The following is a 26,063-nucleotide window of genomic DNA, read 5'->3' on the forward strand; positions in this document are numbered from 1 at the left end:
GGTTATGGTTTAGCGACCATAGCCAGTACAGTGCATATAAACAATGGGTTATGGTTTAGCGACCATAATCAGTACAGTGCATTGAAATGATGGGTTATTATGGTTTAGAGACCATAATCAGTACAGTGCATAGAAACAATGGGGTATGGTTTAGAGAACATAATGAGTACAGTGCATAAAAACAATGGGGTATGGTATAGAGACCATAATCCGTACAATGCATAGAAACAATGGGATATGGTTTAGAGACCCTAATCAGTACAGTGCATAAAAACAATGGGGTATGGTATAGAGACCATAATCAGTACAGTGCATAGAAACAATGGGTTATGGTTTAGAGTCCATAATCAGTAAAGTGCATAGAAACAATGGGTTATGGTTTAGAGTCCATAATCAGTAAAGTGCATAGAAACAATGGGTTATGGGTTAGAGTCCATAATCAGTAAAGTGCATAGAAACAATGGGTTATGGGTTAGAGTCCATAATCAGTAAAGTGCATAGAAACAATGGGGTATGGTTTAGAGACCATAATCAGTAAAGTGCATAGAAACAATGGGGTATGGTTTAGAGACCATAATCAGTAAAGTGCATAGAAACAATGGGGTATGGTTTAGAGACCATAATCAGTAAAGTGCATAGAAACAATGGGGTATGGTTTAGAGACCATAATCAGTAAAGTGCATAGAAACAATGGGGTATGGTTTAGAGACCATAATCAGTAAAGTGCATAGAAACAATGGGGTATGGTTTAGAGACCATAATCAGTACAGTGCATAGAAACAATGGGGTATGGTATAGAGACCATAATCAGTACAGTGCATAGAAACAATGGGGTATGGTATAGAGACCATAATCAGTACAGTGCATAGAAACAATGGGGTATGGTTTAGAGACCATAATCAGTAAAGTGCATAGAAACAATGGGGTATGGTTTAGAGACCATAATCAGTAAAGTGCATAGAAACAATGGGGTATGGTTTAGAGACCATAATCAGTAAAGTGCATAGAAACAATGGGGTATGGTTTAGAGACCATAATCAGTAAAGTGCATAGAAACAATGAGGTATGGCTTGAGGCCCAACAAGAAAGTATAACGAGACAAGACAAAAAATTTTCCACTGAACTAGTGCAAAGAACAGTAGAGAATATTTAATATGCTTGTCAAATGATAAAATCACTTTTTTTTTTTTTTTAGTTCTAATTTATTCAAAACACAGACTTATCTAATGACATACATGCATGGCCAAGTGCCTTTTCCTTAGTGACAAGTTCCCTTTAACATTTAATTTCTTCCTTGCAACATTTGGTGGCTTCATAAATAGATTTTATTGGCCCTTTAATCTCTTGGCTGACGAGCGCTCTAACTGCCCTACTAGTACCTCTGTATCCGGTTTTAAAGTCTTTTTAATTACCAAGGTTAAGTTGAGGCAATACGTCATTTCTCCCTAGATAACAAGATGAAATAGGTGCAGAATGTGTCCTGCCGTTACAGGGGAGGGGGGAACGGTAATGTATAATATGATAATATCTAACCTGAAATGTCAACAAACTGTCAGTCTAATGGGGTCAAGGTGGCACCAAAAAAATCACATACAAAATCCTGATTACTGTTAAGGCGAATGACTTAATTGCAGCCCTCTCCCAAGTGACAACACTTGCAAGGATCAAGATGGCATTTTGATAAATTTCGCTCAGTTGCTGGGAAAGTTAATGGGATTCTAGAGTACACTAATTAAAATCCCCATAAGGCAGTCTTGGGATGACATAAGTTAGGCATTACTACCACTGTCTTAGAGACACAAGCATTAGAAATCTTAATTTTTCTTTTTAATAACATGTGCATGAATCTACAAAGGAATTTGCAAAGCAAATGAGGGTCTGTGCCGTATTGTGCGGCCACTGTAAATGTCAGCCAGCTGAAAGTCTCTTTGTCTGTCTGTATGCATGTGCCGCTGGAGTCCGTGATAAGTCTCTTCTCCTGTCCTTGTGTTATTTTGTGTGGAGTCTGGGTTTTGCGATTCCGAAACAATGGTTTGAAGAGTAAAAGTTCCAAAAGACATGAGATGACAATTATTCAATACAGCTATTTTCAAGCGGATTGGGCAATTGTCTTATTGCAGCAGATCTCATTGCAGCACATCGGTGGTGGTCAGAAGTAGATAGCACTTCTGACTTGAGCACTGGGAGGTCATCAATTCAAATCCCAACCAAAACTCTACCTGCATAGGGCTTGCATAGTCTCCCAATGCTTGCAACGGGTTTCCTCCATCACTCCAAAGACACGCTGGTAGGTAATTGGCTCCTGTCTAAATTGGCCCTAGTATGTGTATGAATGCATGTGAAATTCTTGAGGGCAGGGACTTATATGAACGTACCATATATGTAAATTGTTGGAACACTTTTCCACTGCAAGTACCGGATAGTACCGGCTCGGCTCTACTCGGCCCTGCTTGGCCCAGTTTGCTTTTCCACTGCGGTACCGCATGGTATAGTGTCGGAACGGTTCGGTACGGTACGGTATAGGTTTGCTTTTCCACTAAAGTAGTACTAAAGTTAAGTGGGTGGGATAACAACGGGGTGGGTGGGATTCTCTGACCAATCAGTGGCTAGTAGTGACTGCATGCAAAGGATTGTGGGATATGGTACCAGTTTGGTACCTGTTGGAACCACAATCGAGTAGGTACTGTTTTTTCAGAGCCGTACCGTACCGTACCGTACCGTCTCCAGTGGAAAAGCAAACCTATACCGTACCGTACCGAACCGTTCCGACCCTATACCATGCGGTACCAGCAGTGGAAAAGCACAAAAGCGTGCCGAACCGTTATGGTTCCATGCAGTGGAAAAGCGCCATAATAACCCAGGGTTTCTCAACCAGGGTTCTGTGAAACCCTAGAGTTCCTCCTGAGGTTGCTGGGGGTTCCTTGTGCAATGAGCAATTTCTGCCTCTTAGATAAGTCCCCAATGACACCATTGTTCCTTTTAGCTATCTGTAAGGGGGTAATTCTTCCCAATGATGACAAGAGTAAGGAGCATTCTTCCCACTGACTGTCACACTAATGTGTCATGAGTTGTAGATTTTGAATTCTTAGCAGGGGTTCCCCGAGACCAGAAATTTATTTCAAGGGTTCCTCTATGTTTGCGAAAGACTGTAGTAACCAAATAAAAGTTATAGGAGATCCCAGAAACTGCCAAAGGGCCACTCTCTGTCCAGGTTGGAAACATTTAAATCATTAGCTTTCAGTGCTAGTAGATTGGTGCTAGTACTGTTTGGTCTTTTGAACAGATACCCCAGTGCAAGAAGCAATGCTATTTAGTGATGTCGCGAACCTAAAATTCGCCGTTCGCGAACGGCGAACGCGAACATCGGCAAATGTTCGCGAACCGGCGAACCGGGCGAACCGCCATAGACTTCAATAGGCAGGCGAATTTTAAAACACACAGGGACTCTTTCTGGCCACAATAGTGATGGAAAAGTTGTTTCAAGGGGACTAACACCTGGACTGTGGCATGCCGGAGAGGGATCACGCAAAAAAAAGTTCTTAAAAATTATAATTTTTTGATAGAGAGCCAATTATTGGAAAAATTAAAAAAAAATAAAAATAAAAAATTTCTTTGGATTTAGCATCTGGGGGGTCTAAAAAGTGTACCTGTGAAGTTTCAGCTCTGTAGCATGTACAGAACCCCTAAAAAACAGCATTTGTCTTATATTTTCAGGAATATGGCTTCTCTGCGGCTGGCTTTTTCTCTTGCAGGCATTTATCGGGCATTTTTTTAGGCAGGCATGTCATTTTTTGTATTTAGTGTCTGGGGGGTCTAAAAAGTGTACCTGTCAATTTTCAGCTCTGTAGCATGTCCAGAACCCCTAAAAAACAGCATTTTTCTTATATTTTCAGGAATATGGCTTCTCTGCGGCTGGCTTTTTCTCTTGCAGGCATTTAGCGGGCATTTTTTTAGGCAGGCATGTAATTTTTTGTATTTAGTGTCTGGGGGGTCTAAAAAGTGTACCTGTCAAGTTTCAGCTCTGTAGCATGTCCAGAACCCCTAAAAAACAGCATTTTTCTTATATTTTCAGGAATATGGCTTCTCTGCGGCTGGCTTTTTCTCTTGCAGGCATTTAGCGGGCATTTTTTTAGGCAGGCATGTCATTTTTTGTATTTAGTGTCTGGGGGGTCTAAAAAGTGTACCTGTCAAGTTTCAGCTCTGTAGCATGTCCAGAACCCCTAAAAAACAGCATTTTTATTATATTTTCAGGAATACGGCTTCTCTGCGGCTGGCTTGTTCTCTTGCAGGCATTTAGCGGGCATTTTTTTAGGCAGGCATGTCATTTTTTGTATTTAGTGTCTGGGGGGGTCTAAAAAGTGTACCTGTCAAGTTTCAGCTCTGTAGCATGTCCAGAACCCCTAAAAAACAGCATTTTTATTATATTTTCAGTAATACGGCTTCTCTGCGGCTGGCTTTTTCTCTTGCAGGCATTTATCGGGCATTTTTTTAGGCAGGCATGTCATTTTTTGTATTTAGTGTCTGGGGGGTCTAAAAAGTGTACCTGTCAAGTTTCAGCTCTGTAGCATGTCCAGAACCCCTAAAAAACAGCATTTTTATTATATTTTCAGGAATACGGCTTCTCTGCGGCTGGCTTTTTCTCTTGCAGGCATTTAGCGGGCATTTTTTTAGGCAGGCATGTCATTTTTTGTATTTAGTGTCTGGGGGGTCTAAAAAGTGTACCTGTCAAGTTTCAGCTCTGTAGCATGTCCAGAACCCCTAAAAAACAGCATTTTTATTATATTTTCAGGAATACGGCTTCTCTGCGGCTGGCTTTTTCTCTTGCAGGCATTTAGCGGGCATTTTTTTAGGCAGGCATGTCATTTTTTGTATTTAGTGTCTGGGGGGTCTAAAAAGTGTACCTGTCAAGTTTCAGCTCTGTAGCATGTCCAGAACCCCTAAAAAACAGCATTTTTATTATATTTTCAGGAATACGGCTTCTCTGCGGCTGGCTTTTTCTCTTGCAGGCATTTAGCGGGCATTTTTTTAAGCAGGCATGTCATTTTTTGTATTTAGTGTCTGGGGGGTCTAAAAAGTGTACCTGTCAAGTTTCAGCTCTGTAGCATGTCCAGAACCCCTAAAAAACAGCATTTTTCTTATATTTTCAGGAATACGGCTTCTCTGCGGCTGGCTTTTTCTCTTGCAGGCATTTAGCGGGCATTTTTTTAGGCAGGCATGTCATTTTTTGTATTTAGTGTCTGGGGGGTCTAAAAAGTGTACCTGTCAAGTTTCAGCTCTGTAGTATGTCCACAACCCAAAAAAAACAGCATTTTTCTTATGATTTTTAGTAGAAAACTAATGCAGTGTCTTTCCAGCTGTCTTTTTTTCTTTCTGGCAAGCTGAAATATGATATGCCAAGGCAAACATGCCTATCAGTTGAGCTATGACACAGACAACACTGCACACATGGGGAAATATGTAAAACAAAAAACAGGAAAAGGAAATTAGGTGACGGTCACAAAACATGATATTGTGATTGGCCAAATAAAAAGTCGCCTCGCGATGAGGTCGCGCCAAAGTCGCGCTAAGTCGTGCCAAAGTCGCACTGGAAGCGACGCTACTTTAGTGGTAGCGGCAGTGTAAACCAGCACTAAAACATCCAGTGTGTGAATACGATCAGGTATGATGTTTTATCGGTCAAGTAGTGTAAGGGTTACGCCCGTCGCCCGCTTCACAGTGACAGACCAAACTCTGACAGACCAAACTCCCCGTTTAACAGTCAGTCAGTCCATTTGCACAACCGCAAACTCCCAATTTGCACAAGGTTGGATACCAAGCTAGCCATGTCCCGTTCCTTGTCCTCACTGACATCATTGAAGGTCTCTTCCTCCACCCAGCCACGTACAACACCAAGGGTCCCCGAAAGGTGAGAACAAGCCCCCTGGGACGCCTGCTGTGGCTGGTATTCCACCTCCTCAAAGCCACCTTCCTCCTCTGACTTCTCTTCTTCAGACTCCTCTCTCTGCGTTGCCACAGGTCCAGCAATTGACAACGACAAGGCTGCTTCTGGTGGTGATGAGGACCACAACTCTTCCTCTTCATGCTCATCTACAGCCTGATCCAGTACTCTTCGCAGGGCACGCTCCAGAAAAAACGCATATGGGATGAGGTCGATGATGTTGCCTTGGGTTCGACTGACCACCAGGGTTGTCATCTCCGCAAAAGGACGCATGAGCCTACAGCCATTGTTCATGAGCATTCAGTAACGCGGCCAAAAAATACCCAGCTCCGCAGAAAGAATGAAAGAAAATGAATGTTTTTTTTTATGAAAAATTATCCTGCGGATCGCTTTTGGTCTGTACACAATGAAGCAACGACCTTACCATCTGGGGTGTGCCAACACAATCCTAGAGGTGATCGCTTCATTGTGATACGCAAGCCCCTTCACCACGACAAGGTAACGATCACGAAGGGGAATTGACACATGTATGTGCCTTTTTTTTTGTTTTTTTGCAGCCACAGTGTAGCACCAGAGGCCAGAAAAATTAGGCATGTACACATGCATGAAAAAGTAGGTATTGTTGCAGCCGCTGCTGTAGCAGCGGCCTGAAAAATTGAGGTTTTAAGGCAGAAAGTGCACTAAAACATTGCGGCTTGAACCGTAGTTGGTGGCGGAGACGTCACGTAAGTCATCCGGCATGCAGAGAATGATTATATACAGCAGCGTGTGGACCATTTTTAGGCCAAGGCATCTCAGTCATCACCAGGCCTTTTTTAGTCAAATGCATCCCCCACTGTCAGTCCCTTCGGGATCCATGCCTCATTCATCTTAATAAACGTGAGGTAATCAAGACTTTTTTGACCTAGGCGACTTCTCTTCTCAGTGACAATACCTCCTGCTGCGCTGAAGGTCCTTTCTGACAGCACACTTGAAGCGGGGCAGGCCAGAAGTTCAATGGCAAATTGGGATAGCTCAGGCCACAGGTCAAGCCTGCACACCCAGTAGTCAAGGGGTTCATCGCTCCTCAGAGTGTCGATATCTGCAGTTAAGGCAAGGTAGTCTGCTACCTGTCGGTCGAGTCGTTCTCTGAGGGTGGACCCCGAAGGGCTGTGGCGATGCATAGGACTAAAAAAGCTCCGCATGTCCTCCATCAACAAGACGTCTGTAAAGCGTCCTGTCCTTGCCGGCGTGGTTGTGGTGGTAGGAGGAGGATTACTTTCACCTCTTCCCCTGTTGGATTCCCGTTGTGCTGTGACATCACCCTTATACGCTGTGTAAAGCATAGTTTTTAACTTATTTTGTAGCTGCTGCATCCTTTGCGACTGCCGGTAATTGGGTAACATATCACAGACTTTCTGCTTATACCGGGGGTCTAGTAGCGTGGCCACCCAGTACAGGTCGTTCTCCTTCAGCCTTTTTATACGAGGGTCTCTCAACAGGCATGACAGCATGAAAGACCCCATTTGCACAAGGTTGGATGCCGAGCTACTCATGTCCAATTCCTCGTCCTCACTGATGTCATTGAAGGTGTGTTCTTCCCCCCAGCCACGTACAACACCACGGGTACCAGATAGGTGACAACGAGCACCCTGGGATGCCTGCTGTGGTTGGTGTTCCTCCTCCTCAAAGCCACATTCCTCCTCTGACTCCTCTTCCTCACACTCCTCTTCCAGTGTTGCCGCAGGTCCAGCAATCGATGGTAAGGCTGTTTCTGGTGGTGGTGATGGTGACCACAACTCTTCCTCTTCACGCTCATCTACGGCCTGATCCAGCACTCTTCGCAGGGCACGCTCCAGGAAAAAAACATATGGGATGATGTCGCTGATGGTGCCTTCAGTGCGACTCACTAGGTTTGTCACCTCCTCAAAAGGACGCATGAGCCTACAGGCATTGCGCATGAGCGTCCAGTAGCGTGGCAAAAAAATACCCAGCTCCGCAGAGGCTGTCCTAGCACCCCGGTCATACAAATACTCGTTGACCGCTTTTTCTTGTTGGAGCAGGCGGTCGAACATTAGCAGTGTTGAATTCCAACGTGTCGGGCTGTCGCAAATCAAGCGCCTCACTGGCATGTTGTTTCGCCGCTGAATATCTGCAAAGTGCGCCATGGCCGTGTAGGAACGCCTGAAATGGCCACACACCTACCTGGCCTGCTTGAGGACGTCCTGTAAGCCTGGGTACTTCTGCACAAAACGTTGCACAATCAGATTCAACACATGTGCCATGCACGGCACATGTGTCAACTTGCCCAAATTCAATGCCGCCAACAAATTGCTCCCGTTGTCACACACCACTTTGCCGATCTCCAGTTGGTGCGGGGTCAGCCACTGATCCACCTGTGCATTCAGGGCGGACAGTAGTGCTGGTCCGGTGTGACTCTCTGCTTTCAGGCAAGTCAACCCCAAGACAGCGTGACACTGTCGTATCCGGCATGTGGAATAGCCCCTGGGGAGCTGGGGGGGTGCAGTTGGTGTGGAGCAAGACGCAACAGCAGAAGAGGACTCAGCCGAGGAGGTTAGCAAAGAGGATGGAGTAGGAGGAGTAGAGGAGGTGGCAGCAGGCCTGCCTGCAAGTCGTTGGTGGTATCACCAACTCCTCTGCAGCAGGGCCACGCATTCCATGCTTGGCAGCCGCCAGCAGGTTTACCCAATGCGCAGTGTACGTTATATACCTGCCCTGACCGTGCTTTGCAGACCAGCTATCAGTGGTCAGATGGACCCTTGCCCCAACACTGTGTGCCAGACGTGACATGATTTCCTTTTCCACAATAGAGTACAGGTTGGGGATTGCCTTTTGTGAAAAATAATTTCGGCAGGGTACCTTCCACTGCGGTGTCCCAATAGCGACAAATTTTTTGAAGGACTCCACCAGCTTGTATGGTAAAAGCTGGCGGGCTAAGAGTTCCGACAAGCCAGCTGTCAGACGCCGGGCAAGGGGGTGACTCTGCGAGATTGGCTTTTTACGCTCAAACATTTCCTTGACAGACACCTGACTGTGGGCAGGTGACGAGCAGGAACTGCTGAAGGTGAGAGGCGGAGGGGCGGGTTGTTGATAGGGGGCATGGAGGACAGCAGTGGTTGACGTGGCTGAAGATGCTGGACCAGGAGGAGGATGGTGGCTTTCAGTTTGTGTGCTGCTTTTACTCATGTGTTGATCCCATAGGCGTTTGTGATGTGAGATCATGTGCCTTCGCAAAGCAGTTGTACCTAGGTGGGTGTTGGACTTCCCACGACTCAGTTTCTTTTGGCACAGGTTACAAATGGCATCGCTGATATCAGAGGCAGACACACAAAAAAAATGCCACACTGCTGAGCTTTGCAAGGACGGCATTCTGGTGGTGGCAACAGCTTGCGTTGATTGGCGTGCTGTCTGGCTGACCCCGGGTGCCGAATCTACATGCTGTCTGACTGCGCCACTAGCTCCTTGCGATGACCTCCTCCCCCTGCTTCCAACTCGTCTCCTCCTCCTCTCTGTCTCCCCATCTGAACTTTCCCCCTCTTCTTCTGCTCTTCGAGCAGGCACCCAGGTGACATCCACAGACACATCGTCATCATCAGCCGCTTCACTTGACAACTCAGCAAAGGCAGTAGCAGCAGGTACAACATCATCATCATCACAATGTACGTCCATGTGTATAATGCTGCCTGACTGAGACATATCCCCGTTATCTACATCCTCTGGCACTAATAGTTGCGCATCACTTATTTCTTCAAACTGATGTGAAAATAACTCCTCTGACGGATCAAGTGAAGCGGCTGTGGTGCTAGTGTTGGTGGTGGTGCCGGCGGGCTGGCGAGTGGTAAATTGAGAGGTGCCCGAAGCTGAGCTGGAGGAGGATGGTGCATTAGGGTTCCGAGCGGAAGCTGTAGACGATTGGGTGTCTTGTGTAAGCCAGTCAACTATGGCCTCAGAATTTTTTGAGTTCAGGGTCTGTGGTGGCCTCTGAACACTGGGCATTATTCTAGGGCCTAAGGAAATCACAGCACCACGACCACGACGGCCCTTGCGGGGTGGCCTGCCTCTGCCTGTCATTTTCTTTTTTAATGTGTTGTGTACTATGAGTGCAAGGTGCTGTGCCACCCTATAGGAGTGTTGGGCAGTGGGTACAGTACACTCTGTGGACCTGACAGTCACTGGCACTCAGGCAACTGCAATTAAAAAATATATATATTTTTTTTACTTGGCAAGCTGCTGTGCCACCTTATATATCAGTGGTGGGTGGGCAGTGGCACAGTATACTCTCTGTGGACCTGACAGCAGTCACTGGCACCCAGGCAACTGCAATTTTAAAAAATATATATTTTATTTTACTTTGCAAGCTGCTGTGCCACCTTATATATCAGTGGTGGGTGGGCAGTGGCACAGTACACTCTCTGTGGACCTGACAGCAGTCACTGGCACCCAGGCAACTGCAATTTTAAAAAATATATATTTTATTTTACTTTGCAAGCTGCTGTGCCACCTTATATATCAGTGGTGGGTGGGCAGTGGCACAGTACACTCTCTGTGGACCTGACAGCAGTCACTGGCACCCAGGCAACTGCAATTTTAAAAAAATATATTTTATTTTACTTTGCAAGCTGCTGTGCCACCTTATATATCAGTGGTGGGTGGGCAGTGGCACAGTACACTCTCTGTGGACCTGACAGCAGTCACTGGCACCCAGGCAACTGCAATTAAAAAATATATATATTTTTTTTTACTTTGCAAGCTGCTGTGCCACCTTATATATCAGTGGTGGGTGGGCACACAGTGGCACTGCAGTGGGCACAGTACACTCTGTGAACCTGACAGTAACTGGCAGCCCAGGCAACTGCAATAATAAGAAATATTTTTTTTTTCAATTTATTGCAACAAGATGCTGTGCCACCGTATATATATCAGTGGTGGGCAGTGCACTGCAGTGGGTACAGTGCACTCTGTGGACCTGACACAGCACTCACTGCAATTATGACAGAGGAAAAAAAAAATATTTTTTAAAATGCCAGGTACTGTGCCTGTGCCACCCGAAATGAGTGTGGTGTGCACACAGTACAGTCTGTGGTAGGTCTGTGGCCTCTCACACACAGCGGGCAGGCAACTGCAGTGTACAATAGATATATATAGATATATATATATAAAGAAAAAACTCTATTACCTTACCAGCCCTTAAAAGGGCTTTTGGGGACACTATATATATATATATATATATATATATATATATATATATATATATATATATATATATATGTATATATATAAATAAAAAAAATCCTCAATTACCAGCCCTTAAAAGGGCTTTTGGGGACACTAGATAGATATAGATATATATATATAAGAAGAAACAACTCAATTACCAGCCCTTAAAAGGGCTTTTGGGGACGCTAGGTATATATATATATATATATATATATATATATATATAAAAAAAAAACACAAATACCAGCCCTTAGAAGGGCTTTTTGGGGTGCTGATATTACAGCAGTAGTGGACCAAGAACACTGCAAGACCAGGAACACTGACTAACTGTCCCTAGCTTAACAGCAGCAGCAGCAGCAGCAGCAGCAGCTCTCTCCCTACTCTCACTACACACACTGCTTCAGAATGATCTAAGATGGATGCTGCCCTTGCTTATTTATAGGAGGTGGGAGGGTGTGGGAGGGAGGTATGCTGATTGGCTGGAAATGTGTCTGCTGACTGTAAAGTTCAGGGTCAAAGTTTGCCTCAATGATGTCTTATGGGGGGCGGACCGAACATCGCATATGTTCGCCGGCAGCGGCGAACGCGAACATGCTAAGTTCGCCGGGAACTGTTCGCCAGCGAACAGTTCTATACATCTCTAATGCTATTCTCTAAAGCCCCCCCCCCCCCTCCGCACACACACACTAACACGCACTGTAGCCCTCACCTGCTCTATAATTTTAATATTAACCCTGCCTGTGGCTCCGACTCCCATGCTAACCATTCATGTAGCCCTGACATTAACCCTTCCTGTAGCTCTTACCTCATCCCTAACACGAATCCTCCCATAGAACCAAATCTGAACCCACTCTGTATCCTTGACCCCAGCTTTAAGTGTAACAGTCCCAGTACCCCGGCCCCAACCCTAGAACTAACCATCTCTATAACCCTAACCCAAAAACTAACAGTAAACCTCCATATAGCTCTTGCCATAACCATCCCTGAAGGTGTAATACCTGTGCTAACCTATAGCCTTAACCTCAAATCTAACACTAACCCTCCCTGTATTACTAACTCTAACGCTGACTGTCCTGGTATCCCTAACAATAATCCTCCCTTGTACTGCTAACCCCAACCCTAACATAAATTGTTCCTGCAACCCTAATCCAAATCCTTATACTAACCATATGTGCAGGGCTTTTTTTCAGCGGGAACGCAGGGGAACGCAGTTCCAGCACCTCCAGCACTAAATATATGTAATGGCAAGGAGTGCTGGGTTGTGCTACATTGTCTATTGATGCTGGCTGGTGGGGGATCTATTGTTGTTGGAGGGGATCTATTCCTGCAGGAGGGTTTATTGCTGCTGGGGAGGTCTAGTGTGGCTGCTGGGGGATCTATTGTCTCTGGAAGAGATCTCGTTTTGCAGGGGGGTCTATTGCTGCTGGGGTGGGTCTTATGTTGCTGAGGGGTCAGTTGTTGCTGGGAGGGATCTACTGTTTAGGGAGCAGTCTATTGTAGTTGGCTGCTGGAGGTTCTATTGATGCTGTCTGCTTGGAGATCTATTGTTGCTGCTGAGGGCCCATTGTTGCTGGCTGGATCTATTGTTGCTGGGGGGTATTGTTGTTGGCTGCAGGGGCTCTATTTTACTGTTTTTTTTGTTATCATTAACAAATTTCATACAAATTACTTAGTACCAAAAACGTTACTTGGTTCTGTATTTTCCAAAAGGGATTGGTACTGGGAGGTGGGTAGTGGGTGGAACCAAGGAACGGTTCACGGAGGTGGGAAGGGGCGGAGACAAGGGGTAAGTTCAAACTAGGGAGTTCCTGCACCTATTCCATGAGAAAAAAAGCCCTGCATATGTGTAGCTCTAATCCTAACCCTAATGCCCCATACACACGTGCAGATTATCTGCAGACTTTTGTCTGCAGACTTACCAAAACCATATAATATGAGGTCAAACCTAAACACTTTCAATTTGTATGCAATCTGGCAGGCCCTTGCACTACATAGAAAAGGTAAGTCTGCAGACAAAAGTCTGCAGATAATCTGCACGTGTGTATGGGGCATAACAGTAGACCTTGTTGTATTGCTGTCTGTGCCCCTGCTGGTGAGATTTAGGGTACCCAGAGATGGGTTGCTTTTTTCAATCAGCTAACGGGCTGATCTAAAAAAGACAAATGGATTCTCCCATCCACCCAAGTGAGGTGGGACTCCTCCACTTTCAGAATACACCAATTAGCCCTGCAGCCTGCTGGCAACGTATGCTGATCAAATGAAACATTTCTCACGTCCCATTTGAGGAAATCTTCCAACGGGGACAATGTAAAAAATTAGATTACTCCTTTCTTTGGGGCGGTTTTTACTTACATCCTGTATTTGAAAAAGGTTCTAATTCTTTCTCAATCAACCAAAAAAAGGTATTGGCTGGAGTCACAGCCTGGGTTATATGGAATGCTCTTACTGGACATTCAGTGGCGTGGTGAGGTTAGTGCAGTTGGGCTTAAAGTATTACTAAACCCACAACAGTAAAATCTTTATATTGCAGTAAAGAATGCTTGTTCTAAGGAGTTAAACCTTTGCATTGTGTAAAAAGGCCTGTTTGATCCTGTATGCACAGATCCTCCTCTTATTGCATTGTCCCCATAACATGTCCAGATAAGACAGAGTTAGTGGAGTCAGGCTGCACATGCTCAGTTTGGTGTGTTTTGCTAGAGAGTTTTTTTTTTTTTTTCTTGGGAAAGTGCATGTGATCAGCACAGGGCCAATCAGCACTGTCCAGACAGAGGGTCAGGATTTCTGCATCATGATAGGACAGCTATTGCAGTATGAAAACTCCTCCTACAAGCTTTAACAAGGCACTGATAGAAGTCACAAGACTGCTATATACTGGTGGGGAGAAAAGGTATTTAGCAGTTTATATTTATTAAAATAATCACATTTCCATGTTCTGTGTACTGGGGGGAGACCAGATATAGTGACTGCAGGTTTTGGGTTTAGTAACGCTTTAAAGCTGGCCTCTGTAACAATAGATGTCATTGATCTTAGCACAGTGGCTAAGTGGTTAGCACTTCCGCCTAGCAGCACTAGGGACGTTCGTTGAAATCCCAACCACAACACTACCTGCATAGAGTTTGCATGTTCTCCCTGTGCCTGCGAGGGTTTCCTCCATCACTCCACAGACTGTCAGTTTTTCAGGCGGACCTGATCGCACCATCTATTGCCCTCTATGGAGTGGCAGATGTCAACATACGTGTCTATTGACACCCGCCGACATCTGATCCTATCCACTAAAAACAGACGGATGGGATGAGTTCCCATCTATCTTTTGGAGCGGATCAGATGACAATAAGGTGTAAACGGAGAGGTGGTCCGTTTACATCAGACTGCCCATAGAGGAGAGCGGACTGTGACATAGACGGAGCATAGACGGAGCAGACACCGACCAACTATCCGCCTTCTCAGCGGGGATCAACTGGCAGATTCCCCAGTGAGCAGACAGACTCTTGGCAGAGTCCCCCCCCCCCCCCCCCATGTGAAAGGGGCCTAAAACGTTTTTTATACAAGCTCTTAATAATATACAGTGCTCCCTATCTATAGGACTTCCCTTTAAATTATATAAAACATACCTCATAATACAAATTCATAAACCATAACATATATAAACTTCCAAATCCGTGCTTCAATCTCCTCCACCAGATAGTCAGGACACTCACCAGATTCTTAGACCCTTTTTTTTTTTTTCTATTTAATGGCTCTTTTTCACCATCCACCAGTGCCGGGACAAGGTCACTTAGAGCCCAACCTGTGCCCCTCCCTCCAAGATGTATGTGCATTATTACAAATCGGCCCCCCTCCTGAAATCCTCCCTTTCAGCACAAATGTCCCCCCAAAAAAATCACCCCTCATAATCCTGCCCCTTCAAATCAAACTTATCCCAGAATGTATGAGCTTTATGTGTAAGCAAAAATTGGGCATTAATCTGCAGGATTACCCCTCTAAGCATAAATCCCCCCTCCTCCCAGTACAAATCCGCCCCTTGCTGAAATCCCCCCCTCCCAGCACAAATCTCTGCCTCCTCCATTGCCAAAATCCCCCAGCACAAATCCCCACCCCCAACAAAAAAATATCACCCCTCCTAGCACAAATCCTCTACCCCTTAATCATCCCTACTTCTACTAGCACAAATCCCCCCCCACTCCAAAAAAAAAAATGTCTTCCTAGCACAAATCCCCCCCCCCCAAAAAAAATATGTCTTCCTAGCACAAATCCCCTCCCCCTTTACCATAGCACTATCACCTCTTCCAGCACAAACCCCCCAAATCGACCCTCCTAGCACAAAACCCTCTTCTCCCATCCCCCTCCCAACACAAATCCCCCTGAATTCCTAGCACACACCTCGAAATGTCCCCTCCTAGAACAATTCTTACCCCCCTGCTGCCCCCCAAAGTCCTCCTCCCAACACAAATTCTCTCCCTGCTCAATCTCCTCGTGGTGCCCCCCCAGGTCACATGATGCCACAGTGCCCAGGGCCCATCCCTCCTGCCCACTCCTTGTCCCGGCCCTGCCATGCATTCATCCATGCACAAATCTCTGCCCCCTCCCAAAATCCCCCAGCACAAATGCCCCCCCCCCCCACAAAAAAATGTCACCCCCTCCTAGCACAAATCTTCCACCCCTCAATCATCCCTACTAGCACAAATCCCCCCCCCCCCAAAAAAAAAAATGTCTTCCTAGCACAAATTCCCCCCCCCCCAAAAAAAAATGTCTTCCTAGCACAAATACCCTCCCCCTCTACCACAATTCTTACCCCCTGCTGCCCCTGAAATTCCTCCTCCCAACACAAATTCCCTCCCTGCTTAATCTCCTTGTGGTGCCCCCCCCAGGTCACATGATACCACAGTGCCCAGGGCCCACCCCTCCTGCCCACTCCTTGTCCCGGCCCTGCCATCCATTAATCCATGCATTAATCACAAGGGACCGGCATGAAGGTTACAAAACACAAGAGAATATCATAGTGCAACTCAATTTATTAAAATGAAGCACAGAGCTGGTGGAGCCCACGCTGGACTAACAATCTGTTGTATTTACCGAGTGCCGGGAAAGCACAACTACATGTCAGTACATTTGGTTTTAAGCCTTTAACCACTTAAGCCCCGCAAGATTTTACCCCCTTCCTGACCAGGGCCTATTTTGCGATTCGGCACTGCATGACTTTAACGGACAATTGCGCGGTCGTGCGACGCCGTACCCAAATACAATTGACGTCCTTTTTTTCCCACAAACAGAGCTTTCTTTTGGTGGTGTTTGATCACCAGTGCGATTTTCTGATCATGCACTATAAACAAAAAAAGAGCGACAATTTTGCAAAAATAACAATATTTTTCAAATTTTTTTACATGAAATTCCCCCCCCCAAAAAAATGTAAAAATCAAATTTTTTTAACATTTTAGGCCAATTTGTGTTCTCCTACATATGTTTGGTAAAACAAATCCCAATAGGCACATATTGATTGGTTTGCGCAAAAGTTATAACATCTACAAACTATGGGATATATTTATGGAAATGTATTTATATATTTTCTTACTAGTAATGGTGACGATCAGCGACTTATAGCGGGACTACGATGTTATGGTGGACAACCTATACACCTAACTGACAGTCTTGACACTTTTTTGGAGACCAGTGACATTTCTACAGCGATCAGGGCTACAAATATGCACTGTTACTGTACTAATGACACTGGCTGGGAAGGGGTTAACATTGGGGGCGATCAAATGGTTAAATATGTGCCTAGCTGGTGATTCAGTGTAGTGGGGGGAGGTGCTTTTATTAGTGGAAGGCATGGATCAGTGTCCCTGCTTTACAGAAACACAGGATCCATGCCTTCTGTACTGACAGAACAGCAATCTGTCTTCTTTACATAGGGAGACTGCCATTCTGCCTCTGTAACGAACAATCGGTGGGTGCTGGCGGACATCGAGTCCGGGGGACCCACTGTGTGAAATCACAGCGGGAGCGATCCACTGGTGGTGCGAATGTGAACCCCTTACCCGGAAGTGCGGGATCACTTATATATACAGTATACGTGATCCTGCACAGCACGGACACCCTGTAGCAGTAAATGTGTTATAGGGCGGTTGGCAAATGGATAAACAGTATATATATATTGGAGCTGCACGATTAATCGCTCAAAAATCGCCATCTGGAGCTGGAATATGACAGCAGTGGAGGAGATTGGGTTCCTGGTAGCTTCACGTTTGATTCTCTTCAAATCTTTGGCAGTTAATTTGCACCTTTTTTTCTCAAAACGTTTCTTGCGACCCTGTTGACTATTTTCAACAAAACATTTAATGGTTCTGTGATTGCGCCCCAATATCTTAGCAATTTCAAGAGTGCTGCATCCCTCAGAAAGACTTTTTAAAACTTTTGACTTTTCAGAGTCAGTTAAATCTCTTTTTTGGTCCATTTTGCCTGAGGAAAAGAAGCTGCCTAAAAATGAAGCCCCACTATAGGGTGTTGATCTCCTTAGGCCACACCCTCCCTCATTACACAAATACACATCACCTGATATGCTTAAAGCGGAAGTATCGTCGCTTTTTTACCTTTTACCTACAGGAAAGCCTATAATAAGGATTACCTGTAGGTAAAAAAAATATCTCCTAAACCTGCACGGTTTAGGAGTTATTCACCATGCATACAGCCACTGAAACCAGCGGCGCATGCACTCTGAAGGTCATTGCCGGAAAGTGACTCCCAGGCGAATGCGCAGAAGTGACGTCATCGCAGCTCCGGCCACTCAAAGCGCCAGAGCCGCCGAACCCGGAAGAGAAACGCCAAGGGAACATGACAGCTCCCACAGCGGTGTCCGGGCGATCGTGTCGGGGCTTCGTTTTAAGGTAAGTATTTCATAATGAGCTAGTATGCAATGCATACTAGCACATTATTCCATTGTCCTGCAGGTTTTATTTTTTTTCCGGTGAGGATGCAACCGCTTTAAATCCAATAAGCATTCAAGTTTATACAGCTTGAAGTTGGAAAATATACATAAAAATGATGATTTGGTCAAAATACTCATACTCATACAATAATAGTTGCCTAATAATTGTGCTCACAATGTATATATACTTTACACAATCCTTTTTCACAAGAATCATTTTTTTAACAAGAATTTTTGTACAGATATTATTGCACTATTTGAACTATTAGCAGTGATTTGCACAGGTACTTGTTCGCACAAAAACAGTTGGCACAATGTTGTTTTTACAAATGATTGTACAATCTGTGGTTTATGAATTTGTATACTGTGGTATGTTTTATGTAATTTAAAGGGGAGGTCTATGGCTGTATATTGGACGTACATACTGTATATTCTGGAGTATCAAGGGATACCCAAGAATACAGCCAGGGCTGCTGTTAGAAATCATGGGGCCCAGTACAACCTACCTAGCAACCCCCCCCCCCCCCCCGAATATGTCAAGACAATATTTTCACTAAAAATATACTAAAATCATTGTTAGTGGACACAAACATAACAGAGAACCTGTGTGAATTAGCCCTTTTTATTTGTTTTTTTACATGTAAAAAAAAAAATTATAATTTTTTCTTAATGTTTACAATTATTTTGTTTTTTATTACAATGTTTAATTATTTTTTTTTTTACAATTTGTTATTTTTTTATAGGACAGGGAAGCCTTCAGCGCTGCACGAGGGGGGAGGGGCAGCACAGAGAAAGGGGGGCACACGGGAAGAAGGGGGGAATCAGAAGCAGGCAGAACAGGAAGGGAGATCGGTGTCAGAGAAGTAATTACAGGAACGATACGATAGCCCTGTGTCTGTGTCTCTCCCTGCAGCAGCTGAAAGCTGTCAGGAATGGGAGAAACTGGCTTTCAACTGCTGCAGAGAGCCGCACAGGGCTTCCTTCTGTAATTGCCCCCCCCCGACCAACCACACTGATTCCCCGTGCTTCTGGGGCCCCTCTGTGTGCCCGGGCCACCTACAGGAGGACTGGTGGTCCCCCTATTAGTGGCCCTGAATATACAGTGCCTTGCGAAAGTATTCGGCCCCCTTGAACTTTGCGACCTTTTGCCACATTTCAGGCTTCAAACATAAAGATATAAAACTGTAATTTTTTGTGAAGAATCAACAACAAGTGGGACACAATCATGAAGTGGAACGAAATTTATTGGATATTTCAAACTTTGTTAACAAATAAAAAAATGAAAAATTGGGCGTGCAAAATTATTCAGCCCCTTTACTTTCAGTTCAGCAAACTCTCTCCAGAAGTTCAGTGAGGATCTCTGAATGATCCAATGTTGACCTAAATGACTAATGATGATAAATAGAATCCACCTGTGTGTAATCAAGTCTCTGTATAAATGCACCTGCACTGTGATAGTCTTAGAGGTCCGTTTAAAGCGCAGAGAGCATCATGAAGAACAAGGAACACACCAGACAGGTCCGAGATACTGTTGTGGAGAAGTTTAAAGCTTGATTTGGATACAAAAAGATTTCCCAAGCTTTAAACATCCCAAGGAGCACTGTGCAAGCGATAATATTGAAATGGAAGGAGTATCAGACCACTGCAAATCTACGAAGACCTGGCCGTCCCTCTAAACTTTCAGCTCATACAAGGAGAAGACTGATCAGAGATGCAGCCAAGAGGCCCATGATCACTCTGGATGAACTGCAGAGATCTACAGCTGAGGTGGGAGACTCTGTCCATAGGACAACAATCAGTCGTATACTGCACAAATCTGGCAAATCTGGCCTTTATGGAAGAGTGGCAAGAAGAAAGCCATTTCTTAAAGGTATCCATAAAAAGTGTTGTTTAAAGTTTGCCACAAGCCACCTGGGAGACACCAAAAATGTGGAAGAAGGTGCTCTGGTCAGATGAAACCAAAACGTTATGTTTGGCGTAAAAGCAACACAGCTCATCACCCTGAACACACCATCCCCACTGTCAAACATGGTGGTGGCAGCATCATGGTTTGGGCCTGCTTTTCTTCAGCAGGGACAGGGAAGATGGTTAAAATTGATGGGAAGATGGATGGAGCCAAATACAGGACCATTCTGGAAGAAAACCTGATGGAGTCTGCAAAAGACCTGAGACTGGGACGGAGATTTGTCTTCCAACAAGACAATGATCCAAAACATAAAGCAAAATCTACAATGGAATGGTTCACAAATAAACATATCCAGGTGTTAGAATGGCCAAGTCAAAGTCCAGACCTGAATCCAATCGAGAATCTGTGGAAAGAACTGAAAACTGCTGTTCACAAACGCTCTCCCTCCAACCTCACTGAGCTCGAGCTGTTTTGCAAGGAGGAATGGGCAAAAATTTCAGTCTCAGTTTTTGTGCAAAACTGATAGAGACATACCCCAAGCGACTTACAGCTGTAATCACAGCAAAAGGTGGCGCTACAAAGTATTAACTTAAGGGGGCTGAAAAATTTTGCACGCCCAATTTTTCAGTTTTTTATTTGTTAAAAAGTTTGAAATATCCAATAAATTTCATTCCACTTCATGATTGTGTCCCACTTGTTGTTGATCCTTCACAAAAAATTACAGTTTTATATCTTTATTAGGGTTGAGCGGACACCTAGATGTCCGTGTTCGACGGGTTCGGCCGAACTTTTAAAAAAATGTCCGGGTCCGTGTCCCGGACTTTTACCGAACTTTTCCCGGACACCGAACCCCATTGAAGTCAATGGGGACCCGAACTTTAAGGCACTAAAATGGCTCTAAAACACCAATGGAAAGGGCTAGAGTGCTGAAAATGGCAGCAAAACGTAGTTAAGAGCATGGCAAGTGCTCTGCAAACAAATGTGGATAGGGAAATAACTTAAAACAACAAAAAAAAACAGAAAAATAAAACAATGTTCTTCATCTCTGAAGGACGAGGCCCATATGGAGTAGGAGGGAGGTTGAGGTGGTGGTGGATGTGGCGGTGTCATAGGCGTGCGCACAGGGTGTGCCGGGTGTACCTGGGCACACCCTAATCACCTAGGGCACATAGCATTATCGCTCTGTTTGCCAGTGAGGAGATGGGAAAGATCTCCCTCGGACCTGCTCTGCTCTATTTCTCTTTGCCAGCAGGGAGAGTAATGTATCGGGGCCATGTACATGTAGGCAAACACATGCATGTGTATTTCAACTTTGGGGTGCACACCCTAATGCAATAGGCTGCGCACACCTATGGGCGGTGTAGGTGGAAGCGGCGGTGGAGGAGGACCAGGGCCGGATTAAGAGCATCATGGTCTTGGTGCTGAGGATTTTGAAGGGCCTTAAGGGCCGTGCCTTGGCATGCACCCAGAGGAGGAAGGGTGCAGCCATGCATGCCTAATTCAACATGGGATGCTGTCTCTGAAGCCCATAAACACATCCATGCATCGGCAACTGTCCCTCCTTGTCAGGCCTTCGCGCTGTGTGGGGAGGTTCTGAGGGTGCTGCCTGGGGAAGCGAGCATAGAAGCCAGACTTCTGTGTTTACAAGTGACAGAAGAGCGGTCACAGTGAATATGGCCAACCCGGGGCCTATATAAAAGGTAGGGGCCTGGAGCTGCAGCTCCAATAGCCCCTACGTTAATCTGGCCCTGAGGAGGAGGACGAGGTAGCCAACACTGCTTCTTTTCACAAATTTTAAATGAGGGTACACCCCAAAAGAGTGAGAAAGAGCAAAAATGGAACAATGGGTGGGTAAGGTCGGTATCCATTGCTATTCTGCACAAGGTACGGAAAAGTCCCGTGGGATCCATGCCTGGTTCATTTTAATGAACGTGAGCTTGTCCACATTGTCTCTGGACAGGCGGCTGCGCTTGTCTGTTATAACGCCCCCAGCCGTGCTAAATACCCGTTCAGATAATACACTGGCTGCAGGGCACGCCAGCACCTCCAAGGCGTAAAGGGCAAGCTCAGGCCATGTGCCCAATTTGGAGACCCAGAAGTTGAAGGGGGCAGACCCCTCATTCACTACATGTAGGCGTGTGCACGCATACTGCTCCACCATGTTGGTAAAATGCTCAGATGGAACGTAAAAAGACGTTCCATCTGAGCTGCTGGTGCTGCTGTTTGTTGTGGCGTGCTGACAAAGCTTTTCCACATTTCGGCCATGCTAACCCTGCCTTCTGAGGTGCTGGCGGTGCCCTGGTTGCGTTGGCGACCTCCTCCTCCTCCTCCTCCTCCTCCTCTGCCTTGTGCTTCCACTGTGGCCCCGCTGTCAGATGGGAATGCCAGCAGCATCGCATCTACCAGCGTGCGCTTGTACTCGCACATCTTGCGATCGCGCTCCAGTGAGTGAATTAAGGACGGTACGTTATCCTTGTAACGGGGATCCAGCAGCGTGGCCACCCAGTAATCAGCACAAGTTAGAATGTGGGCAACTCGGCGGTCGTTGTGGAGACACTGCAGCATGTAATCGCTCATGTGTGCCAGGCTGCCCAGAGGCGACGAAAAGGCTGTCCTCTGTGGGAGGTGTATCATCCGTGTCCTCTGTATCCCCCCAGCCACGCACCAGTGATGGCCATGAGCTGGCCTGGGTGCCACCCTGCTGTGAACATGGTTCCATCTCCTCCTCCAGCTCCTCCTCCAGCTCCTCCTCCTCCTCATCCTCCAGAACTGTGCCCCTGCTGGACAATTGTGTCCCTGGCATTTGTGTGTGCAGGAACCCACCCTCGGAGCCCCTTGCGAATGACTGCCCTGAAAGCCTTTGAAATGTTACCTCTTCATCCTCCTCCTCCTCCTCCTCATCCTGTGCCACATCCTCTTCCATCATCGCCCGAATTGTTTTTTCAAGGAGGCATAGAAGTGGGATAGTTAAGCTGAGAACGGCGTCATTGCCACTGGCCATGTTGGTGGAGTACTCAAAACAGCGTAACAAGGCACACAGGTCTCGCATGGAGGCCCAGTTATTGGTGGTGAAGTGGTGCTGTTCCGCAGAGCGACTCACGCGTGCGTGCTGCAGCTGAAACTCCACTATGGCCTGCTGCTGCTCGCACAGTCTTTGCAGCATGTGCAAGGTGGAGTTCCACCTTGTGTGCATGTCACATATGAGGCGGTGAGCGGGAAGGCCGAAGTTACGCTGCAGCGCTGCCAGGCGAGCAGCAGCAGCAGGGTGAGAACGCCGAAAGTGCGCACAGACGGCCCGCACTTTCTGCAGCAGCTCTGACATATCGGCGTAGTTTTTAAGGAACCTCTGCACCACCAAATTCAGCACATGCGCCAGGCAAGGGATGTGCGTCAAACCGGCTAGGCCCAGAGCTGCTATGAGATTTCGCCCGTTATCGCACACCACCAGGCCGGGCTTGAGGCTCGCTGGCAGCAACCACTCATTTGTCTGCTGTTCCATGCTCCTCCACAACTCCTGCGCGGTGTGTGGTTTGTCCCCCAAACAGGCAAGTTGTAAAACTGCCTGCTGTCGTTTAGCCCTGGCCGTGCTGAAGTTGGTGGTGAAGGTATTACGCTGTCCTGATGAGGAGGCGGTAGAGGATGAGGTAGCGGAGTAGGATGAGTTAGGAACAGGAGGCAAACTGAAGCGCCCTGCAATCCTCGGTGGTGGAAGGACATGCGCCAAATTGCTATCCGCCTCAGGCCCATCCGCCACTGCATTTACCCAGTGTGCCGTTAGGGAGATATAACGCCCCTGACCAAGCTTACTGGTCCACGTATCGGTAGTTAGGTGGACCTTGGCACAGATGGCGTTGCGCAGTGCACACCTGATTTTTTCCCCCACTTGGTTGTGCAGGGAAGGGATGGCTTGCCTGGAAAAGTAGTGGCGGCTGGGCACGACGTACTGTGGGACAGCCACCGACATAAGCTTTTTAAAACTGGGCGTCTCCACCAGACGGAATGACAGCATTTCAAAGGCCAATAATTGTGAAATGCTGGCATTCAGGGCCAGGGATCGCGGGTGGGTAGGGGGGTACTTCCTCTTCCTCTCAAGTGTTTGGGAGATGGAAAGCTGAACACTTCCACGGGACATTGTGGAGATGGTTGTTGGTGACCCAGGTGGTGGTGTTGCTGACAGATCGTCTGTTTGCGGGGTGGCAGGTGCCGGTATGACTACAGAGGTGGCTGGAGCGGCCGAGACTGCAGCAGAAGAGGAAGCAGGATGAGCCAGAGACGTTTCTTGGTTTTGAAGGTGTGTACTCCACTGCAGCTCGTGCTTTGCACTTAGATGCCTGATCATGCAGGTTGTGCTCAGGTTGAGAAGGTTTATGCCTCGCTTCAGGCTCTGATTGCACAGGGTGCAAACCACTCGTGTCCTGTCATCAGCACATTTTCTAAAGAACTTCCACGCTAGAGAACTCTTTTGAGCTGACTTTGGTGCGCTCGTTCCCTTGCTGCGTTGGGCAGTAGCAGGCGTAGTGTCTAGGGCACGGCCGCTCCGCTTCTGCACCCTGCTCCCTCTTCTGCTGTGCTGGTGGCTCTGTGCGACCACCGCCTCTTCCTCCAAAATACTCAGGTCACCTGCATGACCTTCATTCCATGTGGGGTCGAGGACCTCATCGTCCTCCACATCATCTTCCACCCAGTCTTCACCCCTGCCCTCCCTGTCGGTCTCCACAATGCTGAACGCCGCAGCAGTTGGCACCTGCGTTTCGTCATCATCGGAGACGTGCTGTGATGGTCCTTCCATGTACTCATCTTGAGAAATAAGTGGTTGGGCATCGCTGCACTCAATCTCTTCCACTTCTGGGGCAGGGCTAGGTGGATGGCCCTGGGAAACCCTGCTGACAGAGTCCTCAAAAAGAATAAGAGACTGCTGTATGGCTTGGGGCTCAGACTGCTTGCCTGATTTGCAAGGGGGTGAGGTGAAAGACGGTTGGACATTGGCTGCAGGTGCCAACTCTGACCTTTCTGCAGTAGACTGGGTGGGAGACAATGTGAAGGAACTGGAGGCACTGTCAGCAGCAAACCAATCTACTATCGCCTCTCTGTGTTCTGGCCTCATCACTTCTAGAGGCGTATGATGCCCTACCAAATACTGCTGCAGGTTCTGTCGCCTACTCACACTTGAGGAAGGTGTTTCACTTGTGCGTGTAGCTGGCACAGATCGACCACGTCCTCTCCTTGCAACAGGAGCTCTAGCAGCAGCACCACGACCCCGGCCACGGCCCCTATTTGACGCTCTCCTCATATTTCTGAAATTTAAGATCTTGCCCTAGAAAGGTCTTTATTGAATAGCAGAACAAAAGAACAACAGTATCGCACGGGTGTATCTCACAGTCAAATATGCAAACTATGCCGCAATTTAATGTTTTTTACACCAAAAGGGTGTGTATTGAATAGCGGAATAGGATAAAAAACTGTGTATCTCACACGTACAAACACAGATTAGGCCCGATTAAATTTTTTCCTACCCTAAAGGGAGGATGAGGAAGAGGAGTATGGAACAGGCAGCACCCTCAAATCTTCAGAAGTATGAGATGAACCTCAAAAACTTGGAAAGGTGGATCTCACACGTACCGACACAGACTATCCCGCAATTTAATTGATCCCCAAAGGTTTTTATTGAATAGCGGAATGGGAAATATGATCAAAAAAAGTGTATGTATCTCACACGTACAGAAGCACACTAGGCCCCAATTACTATTGTTTGTACACCTAAAAGGATGGATGAGGAGGAGGAGGAGTATGGAACAGGCAGCACCCTCAAATCTTCAGAAGTATGAGATGAACCTCAAAAACTTGGAAAGGTGGATCTCACACGTACCGACACAGACTATTCCGCAATTGAATTGATCCCCAAAGGTTTTTATTGAATAGCGGAATTGGAAATATGATCAAAAAAAGTGTATGTATCTCACACGTACAGAAGCACACTAGGCCCCAATTACTATTGTTTGTACACCTAAAAGGATGGAGGAGGAGGAGGAGGAGTATGGAACAGGCAGCACCCTCAAAGCTTCAGAAGTATGAGATGAACC

The 26,063-nt window shown here is 46.4% G+C and overlaps 1 protein-coding gene across 1 annotated transcript in view; it reads left to right on the forward strand.

Moving 5' to 3' along the window:
* LOC309552182 (O-acyltransferase like protein-like) overlaps positions 1 to 26,063 on the forward strand; it is a gene marked incomplete at its 5' end in the record, with an annotated part of 137,390 nt that overhangs the window by 60,235 nt on the left and 51,092 nt on the right. The gene's annotated exons all lie outside the window — the stretch shown is intronic.

The sequence above is a fragment of the Pelophylax lessonae genome (assembly GCF_965119305.1).
Source record: "Pelophylax lessonae genome assembly, chromosome: 1".
Taxonomy (NCBI): domain Eukaryota; kingdom Metazoa; phylum Chordata; class Amphibia; order Anura; family Ranidae; genus Pelophylax; species Pelophylax lessonae.